Here is a 24378-nt window from a genome sequence, read left to right on the forward strand (position 1 = left end):
TTGAAAGGTCCTAATGGCTAGAGGGGGGTGAATAGCCTAATAAAAATTTCTACAACAATACTTAACAAAATGGTTAGACAATAATGAGGCGAAGCAAGTGTTGCGCTAGTGAAAGCTCTAGTTTGGTTTTGGTGAATTGATGAAACCCTAAGTGCTAACCTAGTTTATCAAGTGATCATGACATAGGTAGCACACTTCAAGTAGAGAAGCTAATGAAGATCATAGCATGACAATGATGATGGCATGGCGATGATCAAGGGCTTAAACTTGAAATGAAGAAAGAGAAAAACAAAAAAGCTCAAGGCAAAGGTATAAACCATAGGAGCTATTTTTGGTGATCAAGACACTTAGAGAGTGTGATCACATTTTAGGTTTGATAGCCGTACTATTAAGAGGGGTGAAACTCGTATCGGAATGCGGTTATCAAAGTGCCACTAGATGCTCTAACTCATTGCATATGCATTTAGGATCTAGTGGAGTGCTAACACCCTTGAAAATATTTGTGAAAATATGCTAACACATGTGCACAAAGTGTTTGCAGGGTGAAGAAGTTAGAGTTGAAATGGAGTTGGTCGAAATGATGCTGGCGTTGGTCTACTGACCGGACGCTGGGTCACTCAGCGACCGAACGCTGAAAGGCTGCATCCGGTCGAGCTGTCAGACGGCGCAGTAGGTAGGGTTGAGCACCAGACGCTGGTCTGCGTCCGGTCAAGGTGGACCGGACGCGTCCGGTCAGAAAAACATGCCTCGGGGAGTTTACTGGAAACGATCGGACGCTGGGGCTTCAGCGTCCGGTCAGTTTTGACCAGAGCGTCCAGTCAGCTTCGTAGCCGTTGGAATCTGACGAACAGCGTTTGAAGGTGATGACACGTGGCGTCCATCGGGCGACCGGACGCTGAGGGCCAGCATCCGGTCAGTATGACCGGAGCGTCCGGTCAGAGCGCGTTTTGCCCAGTGAAGGGGTATAACGGCTCTATTTGATTGGGGCTCTATTTATAGCCCCATGGCCGGCTGTGGCTCACATCTTTGGCCATTTTCATTGACATAGCAACCTTGTGAGCTAAGCCAAAGCCCTCCCACTCATCTACATCATTGATTCATCATCATAGTGAGATTAGGAGTGATCCAAGTGCATTGCTTGAGTGATTGCATCTAGAGGCACTTAGTGATCGTGGTTCGCTGCGGATTTCACTTGTTACTCTTGGTGGTTGCCGCCACCTAGACGGCTTGGAGCAGCGAGGATCATCGAGCGGAGGTGGTGATTGTCTCTGGCTCCGATCGTGGTGATTGTGAGGGGTTCTTGACCTTTCCCCGGTGGAGCGCCAAAAGGTACTCTAGTGGATTGCTCGTGGCTTGTGTGATCCTCATCTTGTGTTGGTTGTGCGGCACCCTATTGAGGGTTTGGCGTGTGAAGCCAATTAGCGCGTGAACCTCCAAGTGAGTGAATCGCCACAACGAGGACTAGCTTGCCGGCAAGCAAGTGAACCTCGGTAAAAAATCATTGTCTTCATCATTGATTCCGAGGTGATTGGTCATCGTTGTTATTCATCTTCGTGATTGATTGGTTCATTCATCTACACGGCGGTATAACCCTCTTGATCACTCTCTTTACTTTACCGCAAACTAGTTGACAAGCTCTTTAGTGTAGCTAGTTGTGAGAGCTTGCATGCTTGGTTGGTGTGGCTCTTTAGTTAGCCTTTGAGAGCACACTAACATAGGGTAGTGTCATCGCTCTTGTGTGAATTGACACTATCTAAACTAGAATTGTGGTAGGTGGCTTGCATTTTGAGTAGGCTAGCGCAACACTCGCTTCGCCTCATAATTGACTAACCATTTGGTTAAGTGTTGTTGTAGAAATTTTTATTAGGCTATTCACCCCCCCCCCCCTCTAGCCATTAGGACCTTTCAGCTAGCCTACTCAAAATGCAAGCCACCTACCATAATTCTAGTTTAGATAATATCTATTCCCACAATAGCTATGACACTACCCTATGTTAGTGTGCTCTCAAAAACTAACTAAAGAGCCACACCAATCAAGCAAGCAAGCTCTCACAACTAGCTACACTAAAGAGCTTGACAACTAGTTTGTGGTAATGTAAAGAGAGTGATCAAGAAGATTATACCGCCGTGTAGATGGAGGAACCAATCAATCACAAGGATGAATAACAATGAAAGCCAACCACCTCGGAATCAATGATGAACACAATGATTTTTTACTGAGGTTCACTTGCTTGCCGGCAAGCTAGTCCTCGTTGTGGCGATTCACTCACTTGGAGGTTCATGCGCTAATTGGCTTCACACGCTAAACCCTCAATAGGGTGCCACACAACCAACACAAGATGAGGATCACACAAGCCACGAGCAATCCACTAGAGTACCTTTTGGCGCTTTGCCAGGGAAAGGTCAAGAACCCCTCACAATCACCACGATCGAAGCCGAAGACAATCACCGCTCTCCGCTCGACGATCCTTGCTGCTCCAAGCCGTCTAGGTGGCGGCAACCACAAAGAGTAACAAGTGAATCTCGTAGCGAAACACGAACACCAAGTGCCTCTAGATACAAACACTCAAGCAATGCACTTGGATTCTCTCCCAATCTCACAAAGATGATGAATCAATGATGGAGATGAGTGGGAGGGCTTTGGCTAAGCTCACAAGGTTGCTATGTCAATGAAAATGGCCAAATGTTTGAGCTTCAACTGGCCATGAGGCTTAAATAGAAGCCCCCACGAAATAGAGCCGTTATACCCCTTCACTGGGCACAGCGCGGGGTGACCGGACGCTCCGGTCCGATCGACCAGACGCTGGCCCTTAGCGTCCGGTCACGTGATTCACACCATGTGTCCCCTGCTTCAAATACTATTTGTCAGATTTCAATGGTCATCTGTTGACCGGACATAGTAGCTCAATGTGACCGGACGCTCAGCCTCCAGCGTCCGGTCGTTTCCAGTAAGGTTCTAGAAACAATTTTCTTCAACCGGACGTGTCCGGGTATGCTTGACTTGACACAGCCAGTGTCCGGTCAGTTACACTGACCACTGTGCTGCCACATTAGCTAGGACCGGACACACCCTGCCAGTGTCCGGTTGCTGAGCGACCCAGTGTCTAGTCGTTTGACTGATGCCAGCGTCTTCGCTGTTACAACTGACCGGACATGCCGGTTCCTCAGAGACCAGCGTTCGGTCACCTTGTGACCAGCGAGACTAACTCCTTTTCACTTCTAACTTCTTTACCCTTGCTCAAATGTGCCAACCACCAAGTGTATCACTTTGTGCACATGTGTTAGCATATTTTCACAAACATTTTTAAGGGTGTTAGCTTTCCACTAGATCCTAAATGCATATGCAATGAGTTAGAGCATCTAGTGGCACTTTGATAACCGCATTTCGATACGAGTTTCACCCCTCTTAATAGTACAGCTATCAATTCTAAATGTGATCACACTCTCTAAGTGTCTTGATCACCAAAACAAAATAGCTCCTATGATTTATACCTTTGCCTTGAGCCTTTTGTTTTTCTCTTTCTTCTTTCCAAATCCAAGCACTTGATCATCATCATGGTATCATCATCATGCTATGATCTTCATTAGCTTCACCACTTGGAGTGTGCTACCTATCTCATGATCACTTGATAAACTAGGTTAGCACTTAGGGTTTCATCAATTCATCAAAACCAAACTAGAGCTTTCAAAGAGCACCTCATGGCTTCACTCACGAAAGTACCCAGACTACACTTGTTTATACCTGGTAAGACTAGAAGGAACAAGAAGACTTCCGAGTTCAACCATGACACGCTTGGGGGCTTAACGGACCGGGGTCCTAGGGGTTTCCTACAGGGGTACTACCCGGACAGGCCCTAGGCCGGCCCACAATCTATTGAAGGACACGAGACAAAGTGGCATGAACTCCAAGCTATTCCAGATTGACTTAGTCGGCTTACTATGAAAGCTAGTTTCTGTAATAAGACTAGGACTCTTCTTTTGTAACAGGCTAGGACTAGATACGTGCTCTTACCCTCTCCCGTATATAAAGAGAGGTACGGTGCACCTCCTGTAACCCTAACAATCATACAATCAGTCCAACGCAAAAAGCTACCGCCGACCAGACGTAAAGGCTATTACTCGACAAGAGGGCTTGAACCAGTATAAATCGTTCGTCTCTTGCGTTTATAGTCGAGTTCTGCGTACGCCGAAGCCCTCCGAACACCATCTCGGGTACCCCGTGACGGGTTGCCGGTCATCAAACACCAACAGATATCTAGTAGTTTTTTTATTATATAGATTGTGATAAATGGTAGGCTTGGTTTGGATGAGAAAAATGAATCCGATTTCTCACATGAAATGCTTCCAAGCGGTATTGTAGCCTAGCCATTCGGAGTTGAAACATTTTTAGTGATTCTAGGATTTTCTTAAAGGACTAAGACAGCGTCGGTATAGTTTCGCATGATTCGTGTGCCACCTCATGTGTGCTTTTGCTATGTATTTTCTAATTAATCATTTTTAAGTATAGTAAGTTAAAATGGGTTGTATTTAAGTTGCTTTATGCCCACAAAATGTTCTGGTTTTTTAAGAATTTTTTTATTTATATGCACTTTATGAAAAGCATTTTTCTGTGAATCAAAATCCAGCCTACCATCCAAATGATCATATGAAATGATTGTGATTCTTGTCTAAAACAATTCTTGAGAGAATATTCCAAAACATTTTGTACGAAAATCTGGATCCCTACCAAACACATTCGTAAAATCAAACGTCACCGCTTCACAAATCATAAGTCTCTTTCCGTTCTTATGCACGCTATCTAGAGACTAGAGTTGGGGAATGAACTCATGATGGTTCCTTAGGCTAACAAGCTAGCTCGTGAACCAGCTTATTAATAGTTTCAACAATACATAAATCAATGTCTACTAGTAAGTTCCAAGTAAACATTAGGCTAAATAAAAATAATACATAGTATGCATCAATTTTAGATTTTAATTTATACGTATAGCATAATATCAAGCCTAAATATTATTGAGTATGTTGTTAGTCTGTGATATACTTGACTTATTTAAGGCATGTTTGTTCTGATATTTTTACTAGCTTTTGCCGACAAAAAGCTGAAACGTGAAACAAATTGTCTAGTAGTTAAGCTAGCTTATGAAAAGCTAAAAAGGTGGCTTCTGGGAAAATGTACTAAAAACTAAAAATCATGTTTTGAGGCTTTTTTGGCTTTTGATGTGCTAAGAAGCCCAAAGTTTATTACGAAAGCTAAATGCAAAAAACAACAGCTAGAAAACCAAAATCCAGGAAGTCACCTTTCAAGCCGAAAGCCCAAAAGTTATAGCTCAAACAAACAACCCTTAGGGCCTTTTTTTTAAGTCAGCTTTTTGCTCAAAAGCAGGTTTTCTGTCTTTTGGTTCAAAAATTATCTTTCTAACTTTTGACTTTTGGTTGTTTTTGTTATTGATCTTTGTACTAAATTTTGAGCTTTTTAGCATATCAGAAGTTGAAAAAAAATCAGAACATATTTTTCAACTTTTAGTTCATTTACTCGCATTTCAAAACCTAGCTCAAAAGTTGGGGCCTTGGTCCAGGAGCTGATTGCGAGCAAGCTCAAGTTAGCAAGAAATGCAACCCGGCCACGAGAGAAGTGGGCGAGGAGTCAACACATGTGCCCGGAAATTATCCTGGCCGAAACGGGATAACGGGCCAGACAAATGACCAAGCTCAGTAAGTAGATTGGGCCAGGTCAACAAATAAAAGTGGAAACTAAACTAAAAAGGGCCCATAAATTTGCTGAAGGCCCATCCTGGATGTAGTTGAATGGCAATTGGCAACGTGTTATTCCATCGTGTTTTAGGGAAAATAGGCATTGTCCTTTATAAATACTTTTCTACTTAAGTGCCTAGATTTCCAAAAATAGACAGTAGCCCTGAAATTTAGAAACCGTAGTGTATGTTGAAAATTGCACAAAACTTGAATTAGATAGTGGAACCCTTCTATTTCTGTACATGTGGAATGTTTAGCAAAATTCATGTGTTGGAATTTAGATAGTGAAGCCCTTCTATTTTTATACATTTGAATTATTCATTCTCTATTTATGTATATATGTTACATATTTGTATTCTAGCGCTTTTTAATGTGTTCTTTCTATGAATCATGACGCATAATTGCAAGAAAAAAATATCGGTTTTTCCATGCATTGTTTCTTTGGGTGAATGGAACTTTTGTATAATTTCTAAAAATCACATTCCTTAATTAAATCATAAAAATGTTGGGCTACTTCCAAAAATATTTAAGATAACCCTGCACTTGCTCTTATTTATACATAGTAAACTCACATGCGCATGAATCCAATCATGTTAATTTTCTTAGATTCAAGAAGAAGGCATATCCAATCCGCAACGTTATCAATTTTCCATGACTTGATTAAACAAGGGTAACCACCAAATAACGCAATTTTTTGCCACAAACTAGTCATGCTACAGCATCGACATATGTCTATTTTAGTTGTGGCAATATACGTAGGATTGGTTGTCCTACCTGTGGGTTTGCGTGACCATGGGTAAGGGTGAGGGTGAGTACAAGATTGTACTATACCATTTTCAACATAAAATATTGATATGCTCACATCTTTATTGGAGGCTCCATATTAATTCTCATGAAGACACACTAAAAAGTGGATAAGTACTGGAACTTCTCACAAAATATCAGAAAGATCTAGCCATGAACTCGGTAGATTCTAATCACCAGCACTAATAATACACATCATATCTATTATGTTTTATAAAAATAAATCACCCACCTTTGTTAATACGAAAGCCAACATAAAGTGACTCCCCCTAAATCTCACTTAAATTACCCAACTATGTCACTACGTGCTCAAAGACAAGTGAGTTTGTTATATAGCTAGTCGAGAGCTTCAAATATTTTACTGCTTATTCTATCTATGTAAAAAGCACGGATTATCAGATTAGTTAGCCTAAATCCAGCGTCCACGTCTCCACGATCTCTCTTCGTGCAGTTGAATGCTGATCGAACTATCGAAGTACTGTACGTACAAAGAGGCCGAGGCACGCAACAAGAGTGTTCCTCTGGCCGCACGAATCTCTGGACTAGCTCTGGTCGTGAAACGCAACTACCCTGCTCTGAGTCTCTGACCTCTTTTGGCTCGTAATAAATAAAAGGCACGAACCAAACAGGCGATCTTCAGGCAGGTCTCGTGTCGCCGGAAAGCCGGTCCGCAGCGCCCTCGCCCGTCCGTGGGGGTAGGCCGCGGCCCCCGGCAAAGCCTAGCTAGCTACCTAGTACACGGCTACGGGCTACACCTACGCCCATGCACATGTTGCGGTACTGTACGTGTGTACCCTTCCGCGTTGTGCTCGTACGTAAAAGGAGTGGAGTACTCGCTTTTCCTCTCCTTTCCCGACAGCGGTGCGCCACGAATGTCGGCACGGCCCATGTGGCGCCCCCGAAGTCCAAATACGTGGCCCATGGCTGTTCTGCGCGCGGCCGGCGATTCCGATCCGGGGAGATATTCTCGCAGCCAGGGCACGTTGATGGGAGATGGGACTTGTTTGATATGGAAGGATTACACTACACATGCATGTCCCCCCAACGGGGTCCTACTTGTTTGACATTGGGGCACGGCGAGGTCCCATGTCTCTCCGGACAGCAACAGCGCGTGTACCAACTCGGTCGTCCATTGGCGCATATTTTATCCCCCTGCTTGTATCCTTGTCATAATCACACAACATGACCTTTGACCAGCACCCTCGACTCGTTAATCCCCTCTCCAGGGACATAAACCACGCAGCGCGTACCTGACCAAAACCTTATAAATTTGAAGGAAGAGAACCGTACAGTTAGTTCGTGCAAGGTGTAAGGTGAAAATGTCTCTATTAAGGATATGGTTGGTCGGCACATCGTATCATTTTGTCATATCCAATGGACGCGTTAAACAGATATGTAAAAGAGCTAGTACAATGCATTATGGTTCTTTTTTTTGTGCGTGTGCTTGTGTCCGGCCATGCTGTGGATCTAGAGTTTTTTTTTAAGATAGTGAACATGTCTGTAGGTTGCAACAAGAGAAAAAATTGCTTGTGCCCTGTTAAGTTTGTTTCAAATTAAAGCAACCCTTGATATTGTTTTTCTCGCATTGCAAAACATGGAAATATTTGATCGTAAATATATAAAAGACTAATTTTATACTACTAGTAAAGCCAAATATCAAGTTATGTGACTTCATTTGAAATCTCATAAAAATCTATAATTCTAATATGTCAACAAGGAGTTAGTTGTTGTACCGATGGCTAAGACAGGAGACTATCTCGGATATTCCACGTGGCGGCCTTTGTAGGAGATCGCATCGATGCATCCATACGAAGACACATCTATTTAGATCGGACTTGTCAACAAAGTATTCAAGATCGCATTTCACGGTTTGATTAGCTAGATCATCGGATAGACTGGGCTTTTAATAAGACAAGTTTTGTTTCTAATCAAAATTCTATCGACAATTTAGGGGTGAGAATCTTTTTTCTTAGACAATGTTCAGGCCTTGAAAGGCACATGATTTTATCTTCATTGTTCGTTTTATTATAAGAGCTAGCTAGCAAGTTGACTATATTGTTGAGGGTGCTCTTAGTGAGATGCTGGTAGGAGGATTTGAAGCTTCATCGGATACATTTGTACTCCCTCTATTTTAAATTACAAGTCATTCGAGAATCTTGGAGAGTCAAAGCATCTCAAGTTTAGCCAAAATTATAGAGAAAACTACAAAGATTTATGTCATCAAATAGATATACTATGAAATCATAATTACTGAAGAATCTAATGATATTTAGTTGACATCATAAATATTATTTATTGTATCATGTAAATTTGGTCAAACTTGAAATGCTTCAACTCTACAAGATTCTTAGAATAATAATAACTTATAATTTGGACGGAGGGAGCATGTATTGCTATCTAACATGGATTGATCATTGCATCACGCGGTGTCCCTGCTGTACAGTACCAAGTCATGCTTCCTATGGACAGACTTATGGAACAACAAGGTCCCAATGCACACCTACCTAGAACTTTTTCCATTTGGGAAATCAAAGACAATAATTCTAGCGGAAGCCAAATCAAGGGAAAACATTCTGAACCTTTTCCACTTACCACTATCACAGCAAGCTTTTGATCAGTTGACTCAATTACAGCAAGACCTACAACAGTTAATTCTCAATGACAACAATGACCACTGGACATGTATATGGAATTCGGGAAGGTTTACAGTTACAAAAGCATACAGGCACTTAAGTGGACACAGAATCATACACCAGAGCTATAATTGGTTTTGGAACTGCTCCCGTCAAAACAAGCATAAAGTATTTGCTTGGCTGATTTTGATTGACAGGCTGAGCACAAGAGAACTTCTCAGAAGAAAAAACATGGAACTTGAGGATTATACTTGTGTTCTTTGCACCTCATCAGCAGAGGAGTCACTATTCCATTTGCTAATAGATTACCCTTTTGCCTCCACTTGCTGGAACTGGTTGGGCTTACAAATCAACCCACAGGTGGATCTCTTTCAGAACCTGGAAAGCTTCAAAAGACAGTTAGGTCCCTTTCTTCACCGAAATCACCATCCTGATGTGTTGGTCAATATGGCAAACAAGAAATGGGATCATCTTCAACAACAAACAACCATCAATTCAAGATGCCAAAAGGACCTTCAAGACTGAATTTGCGTTGCTTCTGGTGTGCGCAAAAAGAAGCTACTTCCCTTTGATTGAGTTATGGTTAAACATCCTTGTTTAATCTACTTAGTGCGGCTCATTTTTTTTATTTCTTTCTTTGTATCTTAATCCCCTCTTCCCTCACTCCCCCTCCCTTGTTTGTACTCACTATTAATTTCTTTTTAATAAATCACCAGTAGGGGTGCGACCCTCCTGTTTAATGAAAAAAAACAGTACACAGGAATGCGCGCACAGGGAAGGCCACGTTTCTGGAAGCAACGAACGCGACACATAGAATGGAGGATACCCGTCGTCGGTCCGCGCAGGATCGGAGCAATTACGCGCGAAATTCAAAATAGCACTCCGGTACCCGGCACATGCACATGCACTTGATGAGTCAGTGATCTGCCTGTGCTAATGATAGCACTGTAGACTGCTAGTCGCCGTGGCCCCGGCCCCGGATGAACGGATGCCTGCCTCCCCTTCCTACTTCCTAGTGGGAGGAGGGTGGAATGGAGTAGTACTATTTGTTTGTATTTCGACGTGACACGGACTTCCTCCTGCGGCCAGCTCCAAGGACCATGGACGACGACGACACGCACGCGGCGTGGTTTATCTCTAAAAGCATCGTGAATATTCTGTGAAATATTCTCTCGAGCGATGAGACACTTGTAGAGATCTTCTTCCGACGAAGCTATCCCACACACGTGGACGAACCATGGCGCCCCACGTCACGGTCACGTCGCTTTCTTTCGCGTCATGCTCACGCTCGGCGCGGTAATTAACGAGGTGGTGAGCTTAATTAGCGGAATTGCTGCGACGTGGACGTACGTGTGGGACAACACAAAACGACCCGTCACCGCCCGCCCCGACAGGCCGGTCGACCGCCTCGAGCCCGTCCTCCTTGAGACCTTGACCGATCCACCACCACCTCTGCACGGACGGACTCCGGGCCCGGGACGTACGGCAACATCCGAGCCGTCCGGCCGGCGTAGAGTAACGTCGCGACGCGTGCGTGCAGAGCAGGGACCAGAGAGCACAGTGTCCCTGTCGTATCGTACCAGCGTTGTATGCACGCACGTACTTATACATATACACGGTATAGGGTATTATACTATATACCCCGATGGCGTGTGCAGCGTGCGTGTGTGTTTTTGGACGGATGGAAGCGGAGGAATCCACTGCACGCACCAGACGGGCGACCGGAGCGGTGGGGCTCGGCTCGGCAATGAAAAAAGCAGTCAAGGCACCGCACGCATGAGGCAGTGCAGGTGCAGCCCGGGCGGGCTAGTCACTCCCTCCTCACTGTCTGTCACTGGTCAAGACTCACGCGATGGAGCCTGTGAGCGGGTGCCGGTTCCACCGGGCCAAGGCTCGTACGCGCCACGGCGACGGACGGCGCCGGTCAGTCCACCCCGCGTGCCATGCCCATGCGTACGTACGCGTGCGCCCTCTCTCTGCTGGCCTCCCGCACTGCAACTGTACCTGACCTGTTGATGAGGGCCATGAGGAGGCACGGCTGGGTTTTGACCGCGGCACTCGCAAGTCCGACTTCGGGACCGACGTCGCTCGCTGCCACCACGCGAGGCCTCTCCTCCGCTGCGGACCCGCCGGTGGCCCCGCCCCCGCTCATAGTCATCTCGTCTCGTGAATCATGAACGGCAGCTCAGGCCCGCGTCCGGCCCGGACTCGCCTCGGTCCCCGAGGGGGCGGCGGTGTCGCAGGCCGCAGCGGGAGGGGTAGGTGGGACTCCGACTCTCCGCGCGCGGGCTACTGTAGCGGTACCATGAACAGAACATGGACGAAACGAAACGGAGCCGAGGGCGGCGGCGGGGCCCGGCGCGCCAGGGCTGTCGAGTGGGCCGGGGGCAGCGAGGCCCGCCGCAGCGGCTGCCTTGCCTGCCGCGCGGGAGGCACGCGCGGGGCCCGCCCCCACCTGCCACCTGCAAGCGACGCCTTTTCCCTCTCTAGCTCTGTGCACCTGGGGAGGTGTGCCGTCCAAGGTTAGGTTCCCCGATCTCCCACCTCCCTCAAACAATACGTACAATCGATGGCCTTTGCTTTGGGATGGAATCCGCGGTCGCGGTCGCCCCTTCCCTGCCTGCCCTCCTCACAGAGTCACAGGTCACAGCCTCACGCTCCGACTCCGACGGGTCACGGGTGGGTGGTGGGTGGTGCGTGGTGGCTGGCGGGCGCGTACGTGCCGCGCTCCCGGGGAGCAAGTGTGTGCGCAGTGGATTCGGATCGGACCTCGTGCACGCCTCAGCTGCTCCGGTGGAGGAACGGACGGACCAAGCGAATGCGTCTCTGATGTGTGGGACCAAGCGTCTGGGACTGTGGGTTGTATACGACGACGACTACTACTCCACACCACACAGGAAGGAGACTTGTCGGATGCCGGTTCTGGGAGTATAGCCAGCGGCACCGTACCGGCCCCCCGCGTCGCAGTACGCGCGCGCGTCCTATAGCTGTATACTCCCGGCGAGTGCATGTGGCATGTGCATGTGTGGACGCCCAATTCCTGTTTTAATTGCTTGGTCCTGCATGCTTTTTGGTTGTGGATAACACATCCGTGTGTTGTAAGCATGGACATGGTCCAAAAACATGCACTTCAGATCGCTCGCCAATTCCCGTTTTAGTAGTATTTCACTTTGTTTTTGTTATAAATGAAACTTTTTCAATTTTAACCAGAATTACAAAAAAAAATACACTAACATGGGCAGCATTTGAATCTTTTTTCATTAAATTCTCTTTGAATCTACTATGAATTATAGTTTCAACCAAACTTGCCCTTAATCTAAACTCCACATGATCTTAAAACCGGGAGAGATTGACAGAGAACACCAACTTTAGGCCAACCAAAAATTGGGTATATTGGATACGTTAGCTTCTAATTTCTAAAATAATAAAAACATGTGTATTAATCCGTGTCTACAAATTGTGCTAATTTCATCCTTCATTTTCCAAAGTGGCAAAGTCCAATAATTATATATGGTCGGTGCAACAGTTTTCATGGCTGGATGACAGGATGAGGAGCGGAGCTTGGTTAAGACAAAGCTGGACCATGGCCACCCCTATATCTAAGGTGATCTCCATTGTCTAAACATTGATTTTTGCACTATTCATTGGTGTTTAATCCTCAATTATATATGGACCGGTCACTCCTAATCCTATAGTCAAGCTCCGCCACCGTATGGATGGCTGTACACTTGTTTAGTTTGCGAAAAGTTTTCCCAAAAAATGCTACAGTACTCATCATATCGAATCTTGCGATACGTGCATGGAGCATTAAATGTAGACAAAAAAAAACTAATTGCACAGTTTGGTTGAAAATTACGAGACGAACGTTTTGAGTCTAATTAGTCCATTATTAAACACTAATTACCAAATAAAAACGAAAGTGCTACAGTTGTCAGATTTCTAACTTTCCACCAACTAAACACAGGCTATGGTGGTCACATATTGAAGTCTGAACTCCGAAACACAAAGGTTTCGAACGTAGGCCTTGTTTAGATTGAAGAAAATTTCAACCCGATGAATAGTAGCACTTTCGTCTTATTTGGTAAATATTGTCCAATCGTGGACCAACTAAGCTCAAGAGATTCATCTCGTGATTTCCAACTAAACTGTGTAATTAGTTATTTTTTTTACCTACATTTAATGCTCTATGCAAGCGTTCAAAAATTGATGTGATGGAGAGAGTGAAAAAACTTGGAACTTTGAAGGCAACTAAACAAGGCCGTAGTAGTAGATTAGAGTAGTAGTGCCCAGATCGTTGACTTCAGGCTTGTGTTCAATAACCATTCGTCCATTCGACGAGATGCCCAACCGAAAATTCACAAGAAATTACTCCGTGATTGTGCTCGAAAGCCACCGCGGTGTACACCACACGTCCACAGCTGGTCACGGAAAACCGCGCGAAATAGTCTATGGGCATGGACCTGCCTTCCCCCCATATCGGCTCGCAAAAACGCGGGCGCGCCGCGCACGCAGCTGCTGCAAACAGACACAAGCCCAGTCAGCCACACACCCGCCGTTCGCCGGTCGCCGGTCGCCGCGCAGCGCTGGGCCCCACCGCGTCACGTGCCCCGCGCCAGCACGCCCGTACCGCCCTGCTGCCCGGTGCCCACTGGCCACCGCACCAGAGACCCACACGGCGAGGGCGAGCGACCCGAAGCACCAGATCCCGAGGCAGCTGGTCCCACAGCCCGCTCCCTGCCTAGTGCCTACCTAGTCCCCGCGCGGGGTGGGCGAGGGTCGGGTCACCGCCCGGGCCCACACGCGTTCCCGCGCTGCGGTTCGGGTTCTCGTCTCGTGGACGGCGGGAGTGGGAAGGGACCGGGAGAATCAGCGACAGGTGGGGCACCAGCTGACGCCTGCTTCGGGTCGGTGGTCGGTGAGGCGAAAGGATGGCCCTTTCCGTTTCCTTATTTACTTCTTTAATTTTATTTATTAATTTAATAATGATAGGAAAAAAATAGAGCGAAATCTACCACGCGTGCACGACCACGGCCCTAATTTTTCTTCTTCCGTATGGGCACACACATCCCTCCGATCCTCCTCTCCCTCCTGCCGGTACACACGTGCCAGTGACACGCCCCTTCGTTGCCTCGTTGCCGCTGATCCATGCGACCTTGCTCGCTAGTATAGTACATACGTACCTATCAAGAAACTATTACTAGTCTTTATTAGTTAGTGGTGCTCGGTTGTTGCACCCTCTGTCACTTTTACTTTTTTTTTACATCAAATTTGCTATGTATGTAGACATATTTGATTTGCTATGTATCTAAACTTACGTTATTTTTAAATACATAGAAAATTCGATATACTAAAAAAATTCAAAGCAACTTATAATTTGGAACAAGCTAATAGCTTTGCTAATCTTTATCTTTCTTCTTTGGATCCTCTAAAACTAACTTTTAGGAGCTAGCAACAATTAGTCTTAGGATTAAAAAAACCTCTGTTATCTTCTAACTCTTTGGATCAATGCCCCTACCACCTCAACTATGTAAACGTCGTCTTCCTTCGGTCCAATGGCACCTTGCCATATCATCATCTTGTTCGGGACCAATAATGATGGTCCGTGTGTCCTCTCTTTAAACTTGACAACTGTAATAAATCGAAGCGTTAACATTATTCGTGGTCTTCATCTTGACATCGTCACCAATGTTTTTTTCTTCTTCTTTCTTTCTCGGTTTTTCATTGTCTTTGACGATGGCGCAAATCGATGATCGGTTGGCGTCTTTCGGCTTGCGTCTAGGCTTCTACTTGAGTCCTCATGTTGGTTCTTCTTGTTGTTTCTGTGAAGTGTTGGTGGTGGTGGTGTTGCTGTGGTAATCTCTCTCTCCCCTCCTGTCGACGAAATCTGGTCGGCAGTCTACCGAGGGGTATACCCACCGTAGTAGATGAATCGGTGGATGTGCGCGTGATACGAACCAGATGGTAACAGAGACACAAGACACAAGATTTATACAGGTTCAGGTCGTCAGCTTGACGTAACACCCTACATTCTGTGCTCTGTTATTTTGTATTGATTGTGTATCAGATTCGATATATTGTCTAGGGGACCCCTGCCTCTCCTTATATACTCTGTAGGGGTAGGGTTACAAGGAAAATATTATATTTGGTATTATACAATAAATCACATCTTCATGTTGTCTTGTGGTGCACGTCTTGATCTTGTGGGCTAGTCCACCTTTGGGGCGCGGCCCATGTCTTGTCTTGTGGATACCGGGGTCATACCCCCACAGCTAGTCCCCGAGCGCCTAGTATCCTTTGAGCAACGCTGTGTTGAAAAGTCCGAGCAGTTTGACGTAAAGCCGATCAGTTTAACCGGTGATTCGAGCGGTGGAAATCGAAGCCGACCAGTTTAACTGGTGAACTGAGCGGTGAAAGTCGAAACCGACCAATTTAACTGGTGAACTGAGCAGTGAAAGTCAAAGCCGACCAATTTAACTGGTGAACTGAGCAGTGGAAGTCGAAGCCGACCAGTTTAACTGGTGCGCAGATCTCGGACATAGCCAAGTAAGGCTTGCCAGAAGGATGTAAGAGGCTCATGATAAAATTTTGAAAATTCTCCACCTTAGGCGAAGTGTATCCACTTAGACTCCGTTTGCGAGGAATTATCCATGATTTAGTCAATAAGGAGGGTAAATCAAGAAAAGAGCACTACTTTCATCGCTAGGTGAAGTGTAGCCACCGAGTCCCTGAGCCTGCTAGAAGATGAAGAAATAAATCTTGTAGCAGGGTAAAAAAAAGAAGCCTAAAAGCTTGCCAATGTCATCTGTCATGTGCGTATCAAGACCCCAGACGTGCTACCCAAGATCAGCACCCTGATCCGACCAGCATGAAGCAAGTTGATAGCACATCGATGAGACGTAGCAAGATCCGATCACCAAGGGAGTCCCTAGCTTAGCTGGTGACTCTTGCACAAAGAATCCAAACACCAAGGAGTCACCAGCTTAGCTGAAAACTCTTGCACGAAGAATCCGAACGCTGAGGAGTACTCAGCTTAGCTGATGATGAAGCAACGAACAATCCGACCAGTTGGTTGGCAAAGAATCGAGCACCGAGCAGCCCAACCAACTGGTCGGCGGTGAAGTGAGCGCCAAGTAGAAGTGAGCGCCGAATAGTCCGACCAGCTAGTTGGCGACGAAGGTCATGAACCTAGCGGTCCGACCAGTTGATCAGCGGAGAAAACAGCGGCGGAGCTTGCCAAAGACATCGACCTTAGGTGAAGTATACACACTTAGGCTTCGTTGGCAAAGTCAGATTATCATCATTCATGACTTAGTCAAAGAGGATGTTAGTATTGATACATGAGCCGCAAGGTGTAATGTATACATTGTTGTCTTCGAGCCTGACAGTAGGTGAAGAATGCACCTGGTGTTAGGATCAAAGAAGTACAACGATCAGTTAATCAGAATAATTGAGTCCTAGCTTAGCCGAGTACATAGCCAGTCCCTAGCTTAGCTGAAGACCTGTAAGAGGAAAAATAGTACACTCACTGCTAGGTGAAGTGTACACACTTAGTCCCCAAGCCTGCTGTAAGATAGAGCATCATCTTGTAGCAGGATCAAAGAAACAAGTGAAAAGGACGAAATCCCCGTGCTGAGCACTGGACATTGGAGTAAAATTTGGAGAGTGCTGAGCACTTAAAAATAGAGAAAAAATAGAGAGTGCTTAGTACTTTATCGTTGGAGAAAATTGGAGAGTGCTTAGCACTTAAACCATAGAGAAAATGAAGAGTGCTTAGCACTATACCGTGGAGAAAATAGAGAGTGCTTAGCACTATACCATGGAGAACATAGGAGAGCATGGAGAATATTGGAGAACATGAAGATCATTGGAGAGCTGTGGAGAAAATTGGAGAACCGTGGCGAAAATTGGAGACCATGGCGAAAATTGAAGACCATGACAAAATTTAGAGATCGTGGCGACAATTGGAGACCGTGGAGAAATTTGGATAACATGGCAAAATTGGAGAACTGTGGCGAAAATTGGAGAACCATGGCGAAAATTGGAGATCGTGGCAAAAATTGGAGGACCGTGGCGAAAATTAGAGACCGTGGCGAAAATTGAAGACCGTGGCAAAATTTGGAGATCATGGCAAAAATTGGAGACCGTGGAGAGTGCTAAGCACTGTACCGACGAGACGTGGGGGCATTCTATCCCAAGATGTTTGTGCGCGCTTAGGAATATATGCATCACTGAGGAGACGCTGCCAATCGCCCATGACGCAGAGCGCTACTGCACATGAATACTTGGGTGCTAAATCGAGGACAAGGCTACTTTTGGGTAATGCGAATGAGATCATGATGGGTCGGTGGTGATGAAATTGCCCAGCCCTCGAGCTTTTCTGACCTGTCGCCATGGCGGTGATCGCTGTTGTCACAACACAGTTCTTTGCGGCGGTCATCATCGCGGCGCGGCACGGCTTGATTACGACTCCGGTGGCTCGCTTAGCAGCTCGCTCGGTGGCATGGCGGCATGACGGCTCGACGGCATGGCGGCCTGGCGGCTTGAGCGTCACGACGACATGGCGGCTACGCAAAGTTGTATGCAAACGGGCGTAATCGGAGCTTGGCGGAGTCAATTCGTGTGGGGAGGCAAAGCCCTTGAGCGTGTCCGATCGAGGCGAGGGCGCAGTCCGATTTGAATGACGATAGTACACGTCATCTTAAAGATGTTTAGCGTGGAGAAATAAGTAATTTGAGAAAAAAAAATATGGAAAACAAATGGAGAAAGCACAGGGTCGCCGCTGCCGTTGACAGTTATCAAGGTAGACAAAGTTATATATATGTTAGAATATTCAATGGAAAAAACCATGACTTAGCTCGTTTGGATTGATGACGTTGGAGTCACGTTTCGTGAATGTAGATCGGTAGCAAGGGTATTTATTTCTTGCATGCATGCTCGAGGTTATATGTAGATGTAGTCAAAACACCGTGATGGTTTGTTTACTTATCTTGCATGGTATAGTAGATAATACGTCATCCTTTGCTTATTGACGTTGATAATGCATCGCCATGAGTTGCCTCGTAATGTCAAGTCGATAGCGAGGACCACGTGAGCCGTTGATGAGGGTTGACGAGCGCCGCCGAAGGATGATGATGAGTCGATGTCGAGTGATGCAACAGAATTCTTGAAGTTGACCTGCATGCTGCTGGCTTGCCACATGTAGCCGTCTCCTTGATTGGTGCCGACGAAGCGCAGCGTTGGACCTCTGGAGAACTCTTACGAAGAGCGATGCGCCTCGGAGCCTTGAGTTGAGATCGCCATCTCATGGAGCCGAGTCGTTGCCGCCGATAGTGATGATGATGGAAAATTCCCATCTGATCCTCCCTAAGCGTAGTTGACGATGAAGCGACAGATAACCCGACCAGTTGGTTGGCGAAGTGAGCGCCGAGTAGAAGTGAGCACCGAACAGTCCGATCAACTAGTCGGATATTGCATTATGGAACATCTTAAACACGGAGATATTAAACGTGGAGATATTTAATTATGGAAAATAACCGGAGAAATAATAATTGGAGAAGCAGGACGAAAACTCGAGAAAATAATTGGAGAAAGCCGTATTAAATGCAGATATAGTAGATGTACTTAACTTTAGTCAAAATGTCTAATCAGCGGCGTGTGACGTTATCTGGTCGGCGTCGACGAAATTGCCCGGCCCTCGAGCTTTCCAGCCTGTCGTCATGGCAGTGGTCGCGGTCATCATAGCGCCGTTCTACGTGGTGATCATTGCGACGCGGGCGATCAGAACGAGTAGTCCAGGCGACGTCGTCTTTATCCCACTAGTCGGCCTTAGGCAGATCAGATACGGAGAGATCATTGTTGTAGCCACATTCAATTTGGTCAGAGAGACGATGCGACATGACACTTTAATAGCCGACGGAGTGGAGTAATCGGCGTATATAATATCTAGCTCGCGTCTACGCAGAGGAGTTGTAGTCGTAATCGAGGGCGAGGTCCAATGAGTCATGATTGAAGATGAGGATGATCGCTGCTGTGAATAACCATAGAAGCGTATGTAGATACACAGAGACATAAACATGCAATATGATACTAAATTGGAAGAAAGTAATAGGACATAGCTTGTCAAAAAGCCGTCGGGCGTGTTTGTGCTTGCGACCTCCATGCATGCATGCTGAGCGTGTATATATACTCCCGTATATACAAGCCAATTAATACATAGCACTGTACGTTCTCCTTTGTTGCTTGAGGTTGTGCGACGGTTCCTACGCAGACATCGCTTGACGCTTCCACCGATGGCATGAACAGGAGCGCCGTGTGTGGCTGCCGATCCTGATTGGTCGGTATTGTAGAGGGCACAGAGGCATGCCGTCGAACGTCGAGAGAAGGGCGCCGCTTGACTCAGCACCTCGTCGCGAGTTGCCGCAGATTGTCCCGGGACGTAGAATCCTGTCGTAGGCCGGCACGAATACAGCGAGACGCCAAGTTGCTACCGACGCCGTTGGTGAAGAAATTCCCATCTGGTTCACTATGGGCGTGATTGGTTGCTCCGAGGTCAACGGTCCGGAATGGTGGCCCTGTCCAGGCTCTTTCGAGCCGGCATCAAAGCATTCATCCATCTTTGTTTGGTTTGCTTTAGCTTAGCTGTCCTGGATGACAATTATTCTGTTTGATTGCCCCATTGATCGTTTTGCTGTATGAAGTGGTGGTAGCGTTTGTGTTTGGTTGGGCGCACGGCTTGGGGTGCGAGCACCCATGTACCGTTTTGGTGTGGTTACCACCAGGTATTGCAGAATGAAGAAGAATAGAAGGAAACATAGATAATTTTGTCTCAGTTCAACAAGCTTGGCATTGACAATGACCTTGGAGCTTCTAATGACATAAACATGACAATAGTACTCCCAGCAAATCATGAACAAGGGCGTGACTGGTTACCCAAAAGTCATAGTTCCTCACAAGGTCATTGTCTCCACACGTTTTCATGGCATTTTGAAACCATCACAGGCAATATGAAACAATTAGATGCACCTACAACAATGCTTAGCAATGAAGAACTCAAGCATCATCAAAATAAACGACCAAACCAAAGCAATAGCCAGTAACCAAGGTATTTTAGGGCTTCGTTTGTTGCCCGAAGCACTGCAAGGAGGCATTTTAGGGCATAGACCCTAGGCTCCTTTCCCCGATAGGTAACATACAAAGCCATGACATTTTGAGCATCACAGACAGTTATAGCAACGAGCAAGAACGAACCACAGGAGCACCAGCAACAAAAAAGACCGCACCACAGCCACAACAAATAACACCAGTTTCTTCCTGAGCACCTTTGGTGGAGGATTGACAAAAACTTTATCATCTTCACAACCCATGAACTCTAAGTATGATGCTTCTGCTTCTTCTTTGTTAGGGAAGCTCTTGTAGCTGTTGTTTTTAAAACCAGTTACCTGGGCATTGCATCTAGCCCAGGTTGCATATACCCCAGGAACTCTGCCATGGTACACAACATACCAAGCCATTTGCCCCTTAAAAACACATAAAAGCAAGTATAAGATATTGATAAGATGAGGGGTAGTTCAATCGATTTGCCTCATATTTAATTGCCTTTTCATTTGACCTTGAACTTGGAGCTTAAGAAATATAGACAACAACAAACCTCAAACAGAAAGTGGAAAACCAAGATCATGACAGGCATGAAACCATGAGAGGCATCCAGCCCAGCCATCAGATCATCAGAATTGTCCAGCTGTTGCTTGGGCATGGATCTCTCACATGGTTTGATTACAGCCATGAGAAGCATAAGCAGAAGATAGAAGAAACAATGCTCCAGTACCTCACAAGTCCAAGGTCAACAATGTGCATAATCCATTACTCAAACTAGCACTGTTATCTTCATAGGCAAGAAAAGGATCTCACAATTGTATCAGCCTCAGTCAAAAACTGCAATCATCCCAGGTGGCAAATAAGAACACAAATTGCTAAGGCAAGTTCATGACTCCCATGGAACCGTGGGACACGTCCATCCTAGCCATCCAGTAGGCATGCCTACAATAGTTGCTTGGGAATGGATGTATCCCACGGTTTGATGAAAGACATGAGAAAACACAAGCAGACAATAAAGCAACAACATGAATAATACCCACAACCACCTCAGATTGCTATAGTTTGCATCATCGGCCAAATAGGAACTCCTACAAGAACAATAACAACATCTGAAATATATTAGGTGAACTGACAATCACCCTTTGTTAATGTCTACAACACACAGATGAACAAAGCCTCACATCCATCACCATGGCTCCTATGCTATTCTAGACTAGATGCAGCCTTAGGCGGCAAATGGTTCTTTGTAGCATCAGTTGAGGTAAGTGCTACACATCAAAATACTTCCTACAACATAAGATAGTTAGCATGGCTATATGTAAAAGTGGAGAGGCCAGCTAGTATGTATCTAAGCAAAGTAGATTGTGCTCAGGTAGGTCCTAAGCCACAGGATCCTATGAGCCTCTGTCATCTGAACAAAGCAAAGTCCCTCAGCCTTGTTCTTCAGCAGGTAAACTAGGGCAAACATGAGTGCCTCTTGTGAGTACCCAGGGTAGTCCATAACACAACCATAAAGATCCTGATGCACCTCATTATGCTGTGGAGTCTTGAGGGCATCTCTTACAGACTCCACAGCCTTGATCATTCCATTCATGAGGTCTATTTCCTCTGGGGCAAGCTTCTTTCTCTTGCCACCCCTTTCCTCCTGGCCCTTGGCATCAGAACCCTTAGAGCCTTCCATACCAGAAGGAGTTCCCTTTCTAGATTTAGCCTCTGTGTCACCTAAGTCAGTGTTGTCCTCAACGGTATCAATATCACCTTGGCCAATGTCGGTTGGAGTACCCAGAGGCTTATTTAAGCCCATTGCATACCTGCCAAGATGGCCTCCATCTGAACATAGTTCTCTATTGGCATGTTTAAGAACTTAGCATCAGCAGGATGGTCCTAGTTAGTGAAACAGATGTAACTATTAGACATAGGAGAGCAAAACAAAAGAGAAGGGATAGCTGAGGTGTTATCTAAACAATTTCTAACCTTGGTGTGGCCTAGCAGGTGTTCATCATCAAGTACTATCATATGGTGGTCCTCATCCCACAGAGCACCACTCAATTCCTTGAGCCTAACAACCTTAACCCACCTTTGCCTCCACTTTCTCAAGTGATTGTAAATCTGCTGGGTGGTCATATTGACCCTAGCAAACTCAGAGACCATGAGTGAAACTTGCCTAACATGTACCTCCTTGAACCCTTTCTCAGTTTTGACCCCCTGCCCCACCAAATCATAGAACCTCCTAAGCATAAACTCAGACTGGACAGGACTCTAGTGCATAGGGCCATTGGGCTGAGGGGCTACTTGGTTGCCATCATCAGCAGCAACTACCCCACCCTGTTCCACCACATTGTCCTCACCACTAATGTTAACAACCTGGTCAAGCACATTGTCCATTTCCTATCCACAACCAGTACGTAAGGAAAACAAATTGCATGGTATGAAATACAAGTTAAACAGATCAAATAGGCAAAAAAGGAATAGGTACTACATCATTGCAAAGTGCCATAGGTCTCAGTAAAAATACAAGTTTCTCCAATGCTACTAAACAGTACACACACCATGCCACTATACTCTAGAATTCCCCCTATTTTTGCCACATCTGTACAGCCCATGTCTCCCTCTGTTGTGCCCAGGTACCATTGTCAAGGACATGATCTGGTTGTGAGGCATTATCATTGATGTTAGGTGTCCATATGGATTCAGCAGGAACATGCTCGTCCTGCCCATGCCTGAGGATCCAATTGTGAAGAATACAACAGGCTAGAACAAGCTTAACTTGGGTCTTGTATGGGTGGAAAGGTTTGTTGTCCAATATCCTAAATCTATTCTTTAGAGCCCCAAAAGCCCTCTCAACTGTTACTCTAAGAGACGAATGCCTTAGATTAAAAAGCTCTCTTTGATTTTGAGGTCGGTTTGAATCAAACTCCCTAAAATGGTACCTTGTGGCACGAAATGGTGGCAGGAAACCAGGCCTCACTGCATAGCCAGCATCGACAAGATAGAATTTGCCTAAAAATTAGCAGATAGGAACATGTTTTAGTAGTTTTATTTAGGATTAAGCAAAGTGTCAAAGTTTTTTTTTGTTTGGATGATACCTGGTGGCACTCTAAGGCCATCATCTCTTTCAAGAGCATCAGACAAGATAAGAGCATCATGTGTAGATCCCTCCCAACCAGCAAGCACATAGGTGAATCTGAGGTCAAAGTCCACGGCTGCCAACACATTTTGTGTGATGGTGTGCTTCCTGCCTCTAAAGGCAGCTTGCATCTTCACAGGCACTCTAGCTAATACATGAGTACCATCAATTGCTCCTATGCAGTCCTAATTGAAAAAAACATAAGTGCAAGTGAACAATGACACTAAACTGATAATGCATGAGACCTATGTATGACAAGTTATGGATACCAACCTTGAAATAGGGGTACCACCTTCTGCTCCCAAGGATCCTAGGATGGACATTGGTAGTAGGAGGGACAATCAATTCATTCCTCAGCTCTCCTACCGCATATAACACCTTCTAGAAGAACCTACTAATTGTCTCTGCGGACCTCCTGAAGGTAAGGTCAACCACCCTAAATCTCTCATTGTGACCAACAACATGTAAGAACATGGCTACTTGTTCTTCAACAGATGCATGTATGCTGTCAGTGACAAGCTCTCTACTACGAAAAAGGTCACAAAGTTGGAAAAAGGGGCCCTCCTCATTCTAAGAAGGTTGACACAGTGCACATTATCAGATTTATAGATGTATCTAAGGTTGTTCATCCTCTGTATGTCCCTCTCAGCCAAGGGACCATAGGTGACTGAGCACGAATCTTCAACTCTCCTCCTAAACCACATGAAAAACTAAGCCGCCACTGCACCAACCACAGCAGCGGCAGCCCTTCGCCTAGCTTCAAACGCCATGTCCACCACAACAAGATGGAGGGCAACATTAGAAAGCGAGCATGCAACATGGGTATATACTGCTTAGCAAGCAAAAATTCAGACAAAATGAACAATGAAAGACACGGCTGCCACACCAAAGGGTGCTCCTATAGCGTATATTGTTAACCAATCAACATCATTGACCTCTAGGCACTTTGCTCAGTGTGTACAACAAAATAGG

The 24378-nt window shown here is 45.7% G+C and overlaps 1 pseudogene; it reads right to left on the reverse strand.

Moving 5' to 3' along the window:
• Nucleotides 1-22835: 22835 nt before the first annotated feature.
• Nucleotides 22836-24110, reverse strand: LOC136488581 (protein ALP1-like; annotated as a pseudogene).
• Between the last annotated feature and the right edge of the window lie 268 nt (nucleotides 24111-24378).

Source organism: Miscanthus floridulus, chromosome 10 (assembly GCF_019320115.1).
Source record: "Miscanthus floridulus cultivar M001 chromosome 10, ASM1932011v1, whole genome shotgun sequence".
In the NCBI taxonomy this organism is placed as follows: Eukaryota; Viridiplantae; Streptophyta; class Magnoliopsida; order Poales; family Poaceae; genus Miscanthus; species Miscanthus floridulus.